The sequence below is a fragment of the Panulirus ornatus genome, chromosome 53 (genome assembly GCF_036320965.1).
Source record: "Panulirus ornatus isolate Po-2019 chromosome 53, ASM3632096v1, whole genome shotgun sequence".
Lineage (NCBI taxonomy): Eukaryota > Metazoa > Arthropoda > Malacostraca > Decapoda > Palinuridae > Panulirus > Panulirus ornatus.
Genome location: NC_092276.1, coordinates 11,798,333 through 11,814,883, shown reverse-complemented (window position 1 = coordinate 11,814,883; position 16,551 = coordinate 11,798,333).

Genomic DNA, 16,551 nt, shown 5'->3' with positions numbered 1-16,551 from the left:
TAGCAACACCCCTGAAAAAGTTTGTAGTTCTGTTTTTACGCTAGAGAGCAACAACACAAATTTTGAGACTGTGATAAACAGCACTCGCATAATACAAGAATTTACTGTCTCAGTTACGGAATTACTAACACAGATAAGATGAAGGCTAATGTAATCCCAGGTCCTGATCGTTTCTATCCAGGAGTAATCAAATACGTCAAACACGAAATTACCGGACCGTTAACCCATATTTTCAGTAAAAGTCTTGTGGATGGAATAGTCCCACAAGACTGGAGACAGGCAGACGTCACTCTTATGTACAAAAAGGGAAGCCGCGATTTACCTGGTAATTACAGTCCTATCAGCCTCACATCAATCATATGTAAACTTCTGAAGACATCCTGATCAGTATTACTCGGCATGGCCTTACAAACCGCTTTGAATTTTATCATAAACTACTCAGTACCGTCGACAAGAAAAAAACAACAGGTTACTGGTTGCTAAGGAAACTGGATAGAAGCCTGGTTACGTGACAGGAAGCAGCGAGTCGTAAAGAATGGGGAATCGTCAACGTGGTTACTCGTTACTGGTGAGGTCCCAAGGGATCCGTACTTGCGGCCTCTACATCTCATGATTCATATCAAAGATATTAACGTAGGGCAAAATAATCTAGTCTCCCATAATTTGCAGATGACACAAAGATTAGCAATGACATAGTAACTAAAGAAGATAGGCTAAGATTACAAGAGGATCCAGATAAAATTGTTGAATAGTCTAGGTAAATGGTAAATACCATTAAACGTCAATGAATGTCGATTGTTCCAAGTAGGAAACTTCAAGAAACAATTTGATTATTTACAGATGGACCATAACATAAATGGACACTCCGTAGTGTGAGAGTTGTGGGGGTTACTGTCTCCAATAACTTCTAATCTCATAGCACTACAATGAAGCTGCCAAGAAAGCAAATAGGATGCTAGGCTTTACAAAGATAAACTTTACGTACAAGAGCAAGGATGTGATATCACCACCACGCCTAGGTCTATTTAGACCATATATCGAGTATGTAGTGCGCCTCCCACTTAAGTCTTGGATTGAAAGTAGTGAAGCGAAGAGCATCTAACCTTCCTTGGGTAGCAAACCATATGGGGAGAGATGGTGAGAATTAAACTTGTTTTCCCTCAATAAGAGTCGTCTCAGGGGCACATTGATAAAATATTTCAAAATACTTAAAGAATTCAACAACATAATCATTAAAAGTTTCTTTACAGTAGTGCCAGTATTACCGACGAGAGAAAATGGACTAAAACTTAAAGGTCACCGTGTAAACCTTGACTGTACGAAACATTTCGTTACCAACGACATCATTGATGCATGGTATAATCTCTCAGAAAATGTTTTTAACTCAGTGGTATTTCATGCTACCTTCTCAACCACTGATCTCTCCGGTCATGTTGCGGTGATATACCAACATTGATTATCCCATGTCAACTATTTTGATAAAGTAAATAAGAATTGTTTTATCATTCTTCAACAGCAGTAATGATAGAGAGTGATAAGTCGAGAGGCTGGGACTCAAGTATATCTTTGGTGTTGTTTTTATTACAAAAAGTGAAGGGATGAATGTCGTTGATAATGAGATGCATGGCATACGTATGTTCATTTTATCATATGATTTTCCAGGGAGGATTTCCTTCCAGTTTATAATTCGTGTCAGGTGTTTTTATTCTATCTCTTTTCCGTCAAGCGTGTGTCGGAGGGAGTGGAGGGTGGGAAGAGTGCCTTTGTTTCGTTATCTTTTCTTCTACTGCTTTAAGGGGGCTGTATCTTTTTTCCTTAGTATTAAAGCCAGACCACCTCGCTTGGACCTTGGGGTCTGTGTATCTATGTAAATCTCTCTCTCTCTCTCTCTCTCTCTCTCTCTCTCTCTCTCTCTCTCTCTCTCTCTCTCTCTCTCTCTCTCTCTCTCTCTCTCTCTCTCTCTCTCTCTCTCTCTCTCTCTCTCTCTCTCTCTCTCTCTCTCTCTCTGTTCTCTAGTACTTGCTTCTTCCCACGCTTTACCAGCTGCCCGGGTGCCTGCCTCCCTCCTCTACCTCGCTCTTACCCTCCTTCTCATAAGTGCCTCTTTTTTCCTTATCCTCTTCTCAAATATTCCCTTCCTCTTTTTCTGTCAGTCATATTTTGCTACTTATTTTCTTCCTCTGTCTTTCTTTCCCCACACTCCCTTCACCTACTGCCCGTTAACTCTCGTGCCAGACAAATTTCCTGAAATTTATTAATGTTGTTTAACAGAATTGGGACGAAAAAGTACCGTCTGATGTAGTATATTTAGACTTCCAGAAGGCATTCGATAAAGTACCTTATCATAGACTTACATAAACTCAAAGCACACGGAATCGATGATGAACTCGGTACATGTATCAAAGACTGGCTTACTGGAACAAAAACAGCGTGTAGTATTAAACGGCGAAGCCTCAGATTGGCTAAATGTAATGAGTGGTGTGTCACAGGGGTCGTTTCTAGACCCACTTCTTTTCATAATATACATTAATGACCGAAAAGTCAGTCTCATATCTAAGATCTCCAAATTTGCTGACGATACTAGTATAGGATATAGAGCTGTAAATAGGCGGAACTGTGAAATGATTCAAAGAGATTGTAACTTACTAGCAGAGTGGTCAGACAGATGGCAAATGAAGCTGAATGTAGACAAGTGTAAAGCTATGCACTTTCGAGACAAGAAAATGCGTTACGATTACAAACTATTCGGAAACTTTCTAACTAAAGTAAATGAAGAAAATGAATTTAGAGTAGTCATTAGCAACAATCTGAAGTCCACTAAACAGTATAAAGCAGCAAGTAAAAAAGGTAACCAAATGTTAGGTTTCATAGCCAGGAGCATAGATTATAAGAGCCAGAAACAATTCTCACACTTTATGATTCTCTAGTAAGGCCACACCTTGAATATGCAGTCCAGTTTTGGTCCCCAAACTATTTTCAAAAGACAAGGAAAAAATAGAACAACTATAAAGATGCGCGACAAAATTGATCCCATCCCTTAGAAATCTGGCATACAAAGAAAGGCTAAAACGATTGGATCTCTTCTCCCTTAAAAATGTAGACTTCGCGGCGACTTGATCCAAGTGTTCAAAATTCTAATCAAATTCGATGAGGTAAACCACGAACATCTTTTTGAGGTACGAGAAAATATGGTTACCCGGACGAATGGAATAAAACTCAGAGCTAAAAGATGTAGTACGTATGTGGGATAAAGCTTCTTTTCCAATAGGTTTGTTGAGCACTGGAAGAAGTTACCCTCAGACGTAGTGAATGCTAAGTCTATAAACAACTTCAAAAATCGTTTTATGAATTTTATAAATTCAGGTATACTCTCAGAAAAACGCCAGAAATAAGCTGTATAAGCGACAGCGGTAATGGAGACAGTAGAAGGCTAATGTGCAGCAGCGGGGAGACGCTGATAGCTTAAAAAACTGCTGTGCAGAATTACATTTCCTTGTCAAGTTAAATTCCTTTATTTTTCTGTACCAAACAAATTAATCGTGGGCCAATCAGACCTGTTATCTGTCTTTCTTAAGTAAACTCATGTAAACTCCCCTTACCTACTGCCCCTTCAACTCTCCTTCCCTTTACAGCCTCTCGTCAACTGCAGTTTCATAATGCTAACTATTTTCTGTGATGCTGCATTGCTTTTCTCTGCCATTTATGTTTTGAATTAAAAATGATTTGATAGCAATCAGACGATCAAGATTAATTATTAGTATTTGACATTAACAAAATGAAGTTTATGTTCCTTGACTAAATACTTCGTCAGTCAGCCAACGAATATCCTGGTTTGGAATATATGTTTATAAAGCTTTTCGTCGTCAACCTTTCAACAACAACAACAAAAAAAAAGATTAAAGGCAATCTAATGGATTCTGAATTGTGACACTGATAGCATACTTCCAATCATTTTAACATTCAGACAAATTCCTACATTTTCATTTTAGGTGAAGATGAATAAAATTATGCATAATGACGCAGAGCAGGGCACCAAAGTCTCTCATACCTCACGTGCACCTCAGGGACACAGTTCGCTTCTGGTTACATTGAAAATGAACATAATTTGTTGTGATGATCATTGTAAGAAGCTTTGACGGCGTCATCATCCGGGGAATATCTTCGATTCTATTTCAACGGTGACGGTACTTGTCCCTCCGTAGCCTGTCTCCATTCTCATTTATGTGCCGTTTATCTAGTCTTCCCACCTTAGCGTGGCATCCAAACTCTTTACCTAAATGTTATTAAACGAGACCTTTAAGAACTTTGAACACACACAACTTCCAGAGATGCCACAAGCAATATTCCCCTGCATTCCTTCCCTACTCCCCATCATTCATGGTAAATAAGGCCACCAGGAAGGAGGTACTCAGGTTAGTCCGGAGAGCAAGTGGATTTGACAGTGCTAAAAAGATGTTTTTCGTTTCAGTGTTGTTTTTATTTGTGGTTGTTTTTGCCAATAAAGAGGAGGCGTTGGGACGCTCGTAGATTCATCAGACGACACTAAAAATTTCTTTTTCCTCTTCTCTTCCAGTACAGAGTAGGTCCAGTCAATGGTGTTTCATGTTAAAACTTCCATATCCTCAGACTTCTTGAATCTCACTGTCTCTTCTCTGATCACCAGTATGGTTATGATATGACGAGATCCACTAGTGATATTCTTTCCTATCTTGTTAATGTCTTGTCATCACCCCTAAAAGAATTTAGGGAATCCTATGTGGTTACTCTTATTTATCCAAAGTTTTTGACAGGGTGAGGCATTATGGTCTCATTTCGGTTGGTCGATCTGTCTCCGTTATGGATAGATCAATCTCTCCCCTTTTTCAATCAACAGTGGTGTCCCTCAAGGTTCTATCCAGTGCCCTACACTTTTCTTTCTTCTCAAAAATTTTCTTCTATAAATAATCAAATGCACACATCCGCTGATGACTCAATACTGCACCCCTTCACATTCTTCAATTCTGCTCCTTCTTTCTTTCGATCTGAATCTCTTCTCCTTTCAGCTTCCTCATATACTGAGATTTGGACAGGGTATCTTAGTGGGGTAAACGAAATCTCGTTAAGTTTGATGCCTGCAAGACCCAGTTTCTGCCTATCTATCCATCGAAAATACTTCACAACTTTCCTTTCTCCTTCAGTGGTTCTGTAATTCCACCTCTTAACCTAGTGAACATGCTTAGTATTACTGTAACATCCACTCTGTCTTCGAAACCTCACATTACGGAAATAGCTAAGTCTGCCTTAAAAACCTGGGCGTCTTGTTTAGATGTCAAAATTTCTTTTCTTCCAAACAGTTTCTCCGTTTATACAAAGGATTGATCCGTCTTTTTTGTATAGTGCTCTCATATTTAGGGTGATTTTACATCTGCGACTTTACTTTGCAGAGTTGAATCGAAAGCGGTCCGACTTATCACCTCTTCCAGGCAAACTTCAAAGCTTGACACACTTGCCCTACGCAATGTTGGTTCATTTTCCCTTTTCTATAGGTATTACTTTGGTTTCTGCTCCCGACAGCTTGCTACTTATGTTCCCCTACTGATAGCTAGACTACGCAATACTCGGGGAGTTGCTGTGTCACACGATTACTGTTTGGCTGCTGCAACTTAAGGGTGGGCCGTTTTGATAACTGTTTCTTTCCTTACATCATGGGGCTTTCGAAATCTCTACCCTATCATGTCTTCTCCAATAACTATGACTGGCACTTTTTAAAAGATAGGCTTTTCACTTCCCCCCTCAGTTAGCAAATCGGTCAGAATTGAAGGATTTAGCGAAATGCAGATTTGAGTTGTCAGCGTATGATTACATTTGGTTATTCTAAATGGAGTAATATTGTGGAGGAAAAGGAAACAATCGTTGGAGAGAGGATGAAACCTTTGCGAACACTGCCGTTATTCCATCAACAATCATAGAGAGAAATTGGTCTGAGAGGAAGCTAGACATGAGGGAGCAAAGTGAAGAGAAGCTAAAATAGGGAAGGTATGAGATAAGACCTCGATGCTACACCCTATCAAAAGCTTTAGCTAAATCAAGGGCAACTAAAGAAGATTCCCAGAAATCTTTCAGAGTTCAGGAGGGATTCAAAGAATTTGGAAATGGTAGACAATAAAGCAACAGGACGGTAGTTAAAGGGGTCAGAACGGTCAGCCGTCTTAAGGATTGGATGTACCAACGCATGCATCTAAGAAAACAGAAAAGTTTTAGTTTTTAAACAGAAACAGAACAGACGAGTAAACACAGCTGCAAGTTCAGAGGCACACTCTCTCAGTAAACGTGGATGGATGCCATCAGGACCATAAGCCTTGCTTGCAGAGAGAGAGAGAGAGAGAGAGAGAGAGAGAGAGAGAGAGAGAGAGAGAGAGAGAGAGGGCGTTTTTCGGACAGTTCGAAGAATGATTACAGAGTAATGCATAGGATTATTAAGAGGAGCATCAAAGGGTGAAGGAATGATAGTCATCCAAGATAGAGTTGGAGGAGAAACGAGAACCAAAAAGAGTTGCCTTGTCTATAGGAAAGACAACTAAAGTACCGCCAGAACGGGTGGGAAAGGTAAAGCACCGGATGATGTAAGCGATGCCCTTGGCTAAAGACCAGAAAAATCCGTCAGGTGATAAAGAAGATAGGTTATCGCGCTTCATTTGAATAAAGAAAAACTTTCCCTCACAAATAAGGCATGTGCAATGATTGCGGGCAGTGATAAATCCTGAAAGGGAGTCGGAGGAAGGAGAGTTTTTCCGAGCGCGATTTGCATAATCCACTTAACTGAATGGCCATAGAACAGGAACAGTTGAACCCTGGTTTAGAAGAAATGGTCCTATTGGAAGAGAGGGGATAGATGCTTCAATTCCCACAACAATAACCTCTGTTAAGCTTTTGTAGGATAGAGAAGTATCACCACATAGGAGACAGTAATATATATCCAAGGAAAATCAAAATTTTTGTGCGTTATTCCAGTCAGCCTTTTTGAGGTACGAATACTTACGTTTAGAAGGGGCTGCTGGTTGGAGAAGTGTCGTTGAAATAGATATATTTTTAAGAGTTTGGCCAGATGGACCAATTTGAGGCGGGATTGTATAGCTACTGCGCGAAGGATTAGAAGTGAAAAACAAATCAAGAATATTAAGGGAGTTCTGACAACGGTCAGGAATATAGATTGGGGAGATAATTTTCTCTGAAACATTGAGAACGAAATACATTTTGGCTTCAATCCTCCACCATTTGTACGGGAAGAATTCGAACATTCCCTATGATGAACGTTGAAATCCCTTTGGTAAAGGATCTCGGCTTGTAGATGAGAGGATATCAGGGCTTCATGGCAGAAGTTTAGATAGTCGAGGATAGTTATAAAATTTGTTAAAGTAGAGATAATGAGAACTTCATTAGACACCCGAATGTTAGAGAGAGGAAAATTATTTGGTCTTTCTCTTCTTTTCTCTCTGGGGCTCCAGTCACGGACAGAAGTCTATATGTAAAGACCGGGCCGTAACTGAAATATAGAGAGGATCATAAGAGGTAAAAGAATAGGCAAGGGAATGGCGTTATAGTGAAAAGAGACAGGTCTATCAGAGAGGGAAGGTCGTGGGAAGGGCCGATAGTACTTCTGTCTGAGCCCTCCCTACCATTGGCAGAAGAGTCAGACGGGAACACGGAGATTCTTCGCACACTATGATGCCAGGGACTAAGAGTGATAGGTTTGTTAGGCTCTGTTATGATTATGTTAAAATGATTCTGCAGACAGGAGATGGCAAGAGAACTTTTATGAAGAAAATGAATGAGGTTTGAGTAGGTGTATTGCGCTTGTAAAGAGAAGATGGCAGGACTAGCTCGGTCAGTCCTGTTTTAGTATCATTTTGACCTAGCTTTCATAGCTTGCTGACTTTGCTCTATTGGGTCCTAGTCTCGCTGTCTTATCTTTCTGACCTGACTAAAGATGCTTCCTAATTTGTCTGTCTAAGTGTCCTGGTCAGGACATCATAGCTCACTGCCTTGGCTTTCTTAGCTTTCTAATCTAGCTGTCTTATCTTCCTGCCTTGGTCGCGTACCTTCCTGAACTAACTTCCAAACACTTTTGATCTAGTTGTCTTAGCTTCCTGAACTATTACTCCTAGTTACCTGACCTGGTTGTCTTACCTTCCTATCCTGGTTATCGTCCCTTCTAGATCCAGCTGTTTTGGCTCTTTCATCTGGTTTGCGGACTTTCCTAACCTAGTTGTATAGGACTGTTAACATATGTAATAATTCACCGATTGGAAAGGTCGAAAGCAGTAATATAAATGCAGATTTTCCCTTTCAATCATCTATATGCCTTTCTACTTAAACAACACTAGACTTCTAGTTCTGATATCTTCTACTATCACAAACAGCATCCAAAGGACTAGATGGTCTGCTGCTATTTAAACTTCTTTTTGTTCCTTTACATACGGAATATACGTGGGGTGTCATATCACTTTTCGGTAGAGATAAAGTTAGTATTTTGTAATGATCTTAAGTGCAGAGCATATGATATCACTAGGAAGAGGGTCGTAAAAGTATAAGTCCTTGGAAATATGGCTTCTGTGAGGAGATAACTTTTTATGTGTTCAATATTCTTTGAGGGTAGGATACATCGGGTGTAGATATGAGCATCTTGCACACTGTTATCCTATCGCATCATATCAACACATAAAGTTATATCTGAAGCAAGCAAAGGTGAGGGCAGGGAGGCTACCGGAACAGATATATATGGATACCTGTGTATGTTTGTGTGTGTGTGTGTGTGTGTGTGTGTGTGTGTGTGTGTGTGTGTGTGTGTGTGTGTGTGTCTTTGTATATTAATGATTGTTCCTGAATGCTGTGGCGCTCGTCTGAGGTAATACTCAATGTAGGTGTTAAAGAAGTCAGTTTGTACTAAAAGGTAGAGGCACCAGTCCGTGTATGTGAGCGTAACGATAGGCATTCTACCCACTGTGTAGTTAGTAAGGTATCACATGCATACTACACTTTTTTTTTTTACTGTAGTAAAGAGCATGCTTAATACAGATCGATGCTGTTGTTTAGCTTTCAAAGCACGTTTCACTAATGATTATTTTTACCATTGCCTTCAGTCATTTATCGGGGACTTGCATGTCTGAAATCCAGTATTTGAGCCAATATCAGACCTGCTGCCGTACCTGCAATGCGTAGATGGCGTGAGATGGTGAAGTGAAGAATGAGGAGGAACTGGAAGTTCTGAGAGGTATAGAGCTTAAGGGGATGTGAGGAGGAGGCGCAAAAATATAATCTGCGTCTGCTAGGGAGTGAGGAGGAGGAGCAGGAAGATAAACTGCGTCTGCTAAGGTGTGAGGAGGAGGCGTAGGGAAGATAATCTGCATCTGCTAGGGTGTAAGGAGGAGGAGCAGGATGATAATCTGTCTGCTAGGGGTTCAATATGTGGCTTGGAGAGGGACGCCAAAATCTAGTGTATTGAGGAGGTTAATCAATATTAGTAAGCTGAAGAAGGACGTTGATAGTAATGCGATGGGATAAGGAACATCATTATTAGCGTACTGGGAAAGGATAACAATACTGATTTGTTGGAAGGGGAACTAGTACCAGCGTTATGGGGAGGGAGGTTCATGTTAGTGCTTAGGGGAAATTTATAATATCGGACGCTTGGCATCATGTACAGAAGCAAGGATACGAACTCATGATCTTCCAGCATCAGTGTTTACGGTGTTTATAGTGGTTAAGCCAAGAAAAATCCCAATCAAGTTATGTATATTTGAGGAATAAGTCCTAATACACACCTGAAGTGTAAACTTCGGGTACGCACCTGGTGGAAACGATGCCGAATTTCTTTCCCAGCATGTGTTGTTCAGGCGTGTAATGAATACCGGGTTTGTGCATATCCGTTTGTGTGTATCTATCGTCTTTGTATGTGGTTCTGTGTATCTCGGTATGCTTGCTAATATCTTAAATGTGTGTGTGTGTGTGTGTGTGTGTGTGTGTGTGTGTGTGTGTGTGTGTGTGTGTGTGTGTGTGTGTGTGTCTGAGTGGGTGTTTATAAAGATAAAAGGCTTAGTCTAATCTGACTAAAAGAACTGTGAATATTAATATGCAAGCTCTGTATTGTCTCTCCGGTCGAGCCACAGGTCATATGTGGTCAGGTATCCCTCATCCCTAAAATTCCGCATGATTCTCTACGTTTATCAACTACTCTGTGTCTTAATATGCACTTGACAGTGGTTCACTTTAAGGCACGTAGCCTTTGCTGACGTCTTCATTTGTGCTAGTCTATCGAATACCGATACTATCAAAACCAGTAGGTACTAGAGGCCCCTCTGTTGTGCTGTCACTTCCAGTAGGAACTAGAGACCGCTACTGATATTGTCACCTCCGGTAAGAGCCAGGGGCCCTTCAATGATGCTACAGCCACAGGAATCAGAGGCCCCTTAAAAGTGTTACACACAGAAGGAGCCAGACGTCCCTCAATATTATCATTATGCCAATCAGGAGTCAGAGACCCCTAGTGTAATGCTTCCCAGTGATATTGTCATACCCTACAGGAACCAGATATCTCGCCAGTGGTCTTATGCTACCCATCAGGAGCCAGGGATCTTTCAGAAATCGTCATTATACCCGGCAGGACCTGAGCTAAAGATATTTGCTGCAGATCTGGAGGGAGCAAGAGATCACACTTTTGTGTTACAGATTTAGAACAGAATAAGACATATTGTCTTATCATTGTTGCCGTTCACGGAAAATGCAAAGATGCACCATGAAGTGGTCAGAACTGTCCAACTCAACACTGCAGATAAGGTAGTAACCAGAACTCAGCGTCTATCCATTCCTAGGTATTACAGCGACTATAGGAGTTAAAGCCAAGGATATCTCAGCTGAGGTGATCAGCTGCTGTAGAAGTTAGGATGACGGCAGAATGCGAGAGGAGAGTCACTGTCGTCTGTCATGTCCAGCTGAGGCAGCGAGGCAGGTTTGTGACTCTTTCGCTGGACAATATTGTGAGATATCCCTGAAGGTTCATACCAATGGTGCTGCTCTAACTCCATTAGAAATATAGAAATCTTAATGATGTAAGTTTTAGATGTGACTGAAATGTTGCTGGGATGCCGAAACGCGCCTTCCCGTCTCAAGGAAATGCAAAAATTTGTTTATATGTTTATATGTCTTTATAAGTGAGTGAGAAAGAAATACAAAGAGAGGGGAAAAAGAGACGATGGATGTTGAGGAAAAACAGAAATGTTCGAGGTTTTCGTAAAATGGAATGTGAATATCAGGGGAGCCAGCTGGAAAGGTAAATCAACGGCAGGGCAGCCGGGAACAATGCAGCTGCGGGAAAATAAATAGGAGGGTTTAACTCTGTGTAAAAATGTGGGGGAACCGTTTTGTGGTACAAAGAAATCCCCTCCGGAGTTTGTTAGCACAGATGAGCCTGGGAGTCTGCGTCCTGACACCACACTGAAAAAGCATAATTATTGAATGATAGAATTACATAGAAACAAGACGCGGTTAACGAAAACTGATCAACCGAACAAAAAAAGGGAAACATTGGCAAAACAGAAAAAGAGAATATGAAATACGGCGCTACAGTTGTTAAAATTGGTGTTTGTTGTACACACATATACGCCTCGTTAATTTTATGGCTGCTGGGTGAACGTAGAAAGTTTGGAAAAATGTATATGAATCCCATTTGGGCAAAGGTTTAATTCCTAGAAAGGCTTTTGTGATAATGACTACGCCTGTGAGGAAATAAAAAGGGTAAACATTGAGGATACAAGAAAGAGAGACAGTCGAGGACATGTAGAAATTGTGATAAGCTTTATGTTGGAAAGACTGATAAGGATCTTTCTGTTATATTTAAGCAAAATATTTTAGTATGAGAACAGGACAAGAACCAAATACCTTGTTTAAACACGTTAAAAACTACGGTCTTGTATTGACTAGAGAAATGCCATCTCACTTATCAACTCCAGTACTAGAAATATCATTGAATCTTCAATTATTAAATACACAAAGAATTATAGCCTAAATATTAGTGAAGGTCCATACAAATTGGATACCTATATTGTTTACAAAATTTATAAACAATTCCCATTTTTAACCACGTAATAAGTTTATGATACGCTCATTGTCTGTCTTGGACAATCACATGTTTACCAAATGGCGTCCTAGCTACGTCACTTCATTGTATATCAGCTGACTTATATTTATTTCTTATATCTCCCCTAATGATGTGATTATTACACGAAAGTGCACTTGGGAACTTGTCGTGTTTAATTTTCCCCGTGGATTAATATATATATATATATATATATATATATATATATATATATATATATATATATATATATATATATATATATATATATATATATATATATATATATATATATATATATATATATATATATATATATATATATATATATATATATATATATATATATATATATATATATATATATATATATATATATATATATATATATATATATATATATATATATATATATATATATATATATATATATATATATATATATATATATATACATATATATATATATATATATATATATATATATATATATATATATATATATATATATATATATATATATATATATGCGAAAAAAGTGCATATGAACGCACACCTTCACACACCATACAAACCTCCAACAGCCAGGATCGAACTCGGGGAAACCTGTGCAACAGGCGGGAGAGCTACCGCTAGCCTATGATCGCCCGGGGCTCGATCCTGCCTGTTGAAGGTTTGTATGTTCTATAAAGGTGAGCGTTCATATGCACTTTGCTCGAAAATATATACTTATCTGCTTTATCGCTGTCTCCCGCGTTAGCAAGGTAGCGCAAGGAAACAGACGAAAGAAATGGCAATACCCACCCATACACCACATGTATATACATACACGTCTACACACGCAAATATATATATCTATACATCTCACCGTATATATATATATATATATATATATATATATATATTATATATCTATATATATATATATATATATATATATATATTTTAGGGAGAATAAAAAGATGTTCTGGAAGGAGGTAAATAGGGTGCGTAAGACAAGGGAGCAAATGGGAACTTCAGTGAAGGGCGTAAATGGGGAGGTGATAACAAGTAGTGGTGATGTGAGAAGGAGATGGAATGAGTATTTTGAAGGTTTGTTGAATGTGTCTGATGACAGAGTGGCAGATATAGGGTGTTTTGGTCGAGGTGGTGTGCAAAGTGAGAGGGTTAGGGAAAATGATTTGGTAAACAGAGAAGAGGTAGTAAAAGCTTTGCGGAAGATGAAAGCCGGCAAGGCAGCAGGTTTGGATGGTATTGCAGTGGAATTTATTAAAAAAGGGGGTGACTGTATTGTTGACTGGTTGGTAAGGTTATTTAATGTATGTATGACTCATGGTGAGGTGCCTGAGGATTGGCGGAATGCGTGCATAGTGCCATTGTACAAAGGCAAAGGGGATAAGAGTGAGTGCTCAAATTACAGAGGTATAAGTTTGTTGAGTATTCCTGGTAAATTATATGGGTGGGTATTGATTGAGAGGGTGAAGGCATGTACAGAGCATCAGATTGGGGAAGAGCAGTGCGGTTTCAGAAGTGGTAGAGGATGTGTGGATCAGGTGTTTGCTTTGAAGAATGTATGTGAGAAATACTTAGAAAAGCAAATGGATTTGTATGTAGCATTTATGGATCTGGAGAAGGCATATGATAGAGTTGATAGAGATGCTCTGTGGAAGGTATTAAGAATATATGGTGTGGGAGGCAAGTTGTTAGAAGCAGTGAAAAGTTTTTATCGAGGATGTAAGGCATGTGTACGTGTAGGAAGAGAGGAAAGTGATTGGTTCTCAGTGAATGTAGGTTTGCGGCAGGGGTGTGTGATGTCTCCATGGTTGTTTAATTTGTTTATGGATGGGGTTGTTAGGGAGGTAAATGCAAGAGTTTTGGAAAGAGGGGCAAGTATGAAGTCTGTTGGGGATGAGAGAGCTTGGGAAGTGAGTCAGTTGTTGTTCGCTGATGATACAGCGCTGGTGGCTGATTCATGTGAGAAACTGCAGAAGCTGGTGACTGAGTTTGGTAAAGTGTGTGGAAGAAGAAAGTTAAGAGTAAATGTGAATAAGAGCAAGGTTATTAGGTACAGTAGGGTTGAGGGTCAAGTCAATTGGGAGGTGAGTTTGAATGGAGAAAAACTGGAGGAAGTGAAGTGTTTTAGATATCTGGGAGTGGATCTGTCAGCGGATGGAACCATGGAAGCGGAAGTGGATCATAGGGTGGGGGAGGGGGCGAAAATTTTGGGAGCCTTGAAAAATGTGTGGAAGTCGAGAACATTATCTCGGAAAGCAAAAATGGGTATGTTTGAAGGAATAGTGGTTCCAACAATGTTGTATGGTTGCGAGGCGTGGGCTATGGATAGAGTTGTGCGCAGGAGGATGGATGTGCTGGAAATGAGATGTTTGAGGACAATGTGTGGTGTGAGGTGGTTTGATCGAGTAAGTAACGTAAGGGTAAGAGAGATGTGTGGAAATAAAAAGAGCGTGGTTGAGAGAGCAGAAGAGGGTGTTTTGAAATGGTTTGGGCACATGGAGAGAATGAGTGAGGAAAGATTGACCAAGAGGATATATGTGTCGGAGGTGGAGGGAACGAGTATATATATATATATATATATATATATATATATATATATATATATATATATATATATATATATATATATATATATATATATATATATACACACAGACATATACATATATGCCATGTACATAATTCACACTGTCTGCCTTTATTCATTCCCATCGCCACCCCGCCAAACATGAGATAACAATCCCCTTCCCCCTCATGTGCGCGTGGTAGCGCTAAAAAAAGACAACAAAGGCAACATTCGTTCATATTGTCTCTAGCTGTCATGTAATAATGTACGGAAACAATAGCTCCCTTTCCACATTCAGGCCACACAGAACTTTCCATGGTTTACCGCAGACGCTTCACATACCTTGGTTTAATCCATTGACAACACGTCGACCCCAGTATGCAACATCGTTCCAATTCACTCTATTCCTTGCACGCCTTTCACCCTCCTGCATGTTTAGGCCCCGATCACTCAAAATCTTTTTCACTCCATCTCTCCACCTCCTATTTGGTCTCCCACTTCTTCTCGTTCCCTCCACTTCTAACACATATATGCGTTTGGGCAATCTTTCCTCACTCATTCTCTCCATGTGACCAAACCATTTCAAAACACCCTTTTCTGCTCTTTCAACCACACACTTTTTATTACCACACATCTCTCTTACCCTATCATTACTTGCTCGGTCAAACCAACTCACACCACATATTGTCCTCAAACATCTCATTTCCAGCATATCCACCCTCCTCCGCACAACTCTATCCATAGCCCATGCCTCACAATCATATAACATTGTTGGAACCACTATTCCTTCAAACATACCCATCTTTGCTTTCCGAGATAGTGTTCTCGTCTTCCACACATTCTTCAAGGCTACCAGAATTTTCGCCCCCTCCCCCACCCTATGATTCACTTCCGCTGCCATGGTTCCATCCGCTGCCAAATTCACTCCCAGATATCCAAAACATTTCACTTCCTTCAGTTTTTGTCCATTCAAACTTACCTCCCAATTGACTTGTCCCTCAACCATACTGTCCCTAATAGCCTTCTTCTTATTCACATTTACTCTTAACTTTCATCTTTCACACACTTTACCAAACTCAGTCAACAGCTTCTGCAGTTTCTCACACGAATCAGCCACCAGCGCTGTATCAACAGGGAACAACAACTGACTCACTTCCCAAGCTCTCTCATCCATAACAGACTGCATACTTGCCCCTCTTTCCAAAACTCTTGCATTCACCTCCCTAACAATCACATCCATAAACAAATTAAACAGCCATGGAGACATCACATACCCCTGCCGGAAACCTACATTCACTGCGACCAAATCATTTTCCTCTCTTCCTAAACGTACACATGCCTTACATCTTCAATAAAAACTTTTCACTGCTTCTAACAACTTCCCTCCCACACCATATACTCTTAATACCTTCCAACTCTGTCATATGCCTTCTCCAGATCCATGAATGCTACATGCAAATCCATTGGCTTTTGTAAGTATTTTCATATAAATTCTTCAGAGCAAACACCTGATCCACACATCCTCTACCACTTGGGAAACCACATTGCTCTTCCCCAATCTGATGTTCTGTACATACCTTCACCCTCTCAATCAATACCCTCCCATATAATTTCCCAGGAATGCTCAACAAACTTATACTTCTGTAATTTGACCACTCACTTTTAGCTCCTTTGCCTTTTTACAATGGCAATATGCAAGCATTACACCAATCCTCAGAAACCTCACCATGAAACATACATACATTAAATAAACTTACCAATCAGTCAACCATACAGTCACCCCCTTTTTTAATAATTTCTACTGCAATACCATCCAAACCCACTGCCTTGCAGGCTTTCACCTTTCGCAAAGCTTTTACTA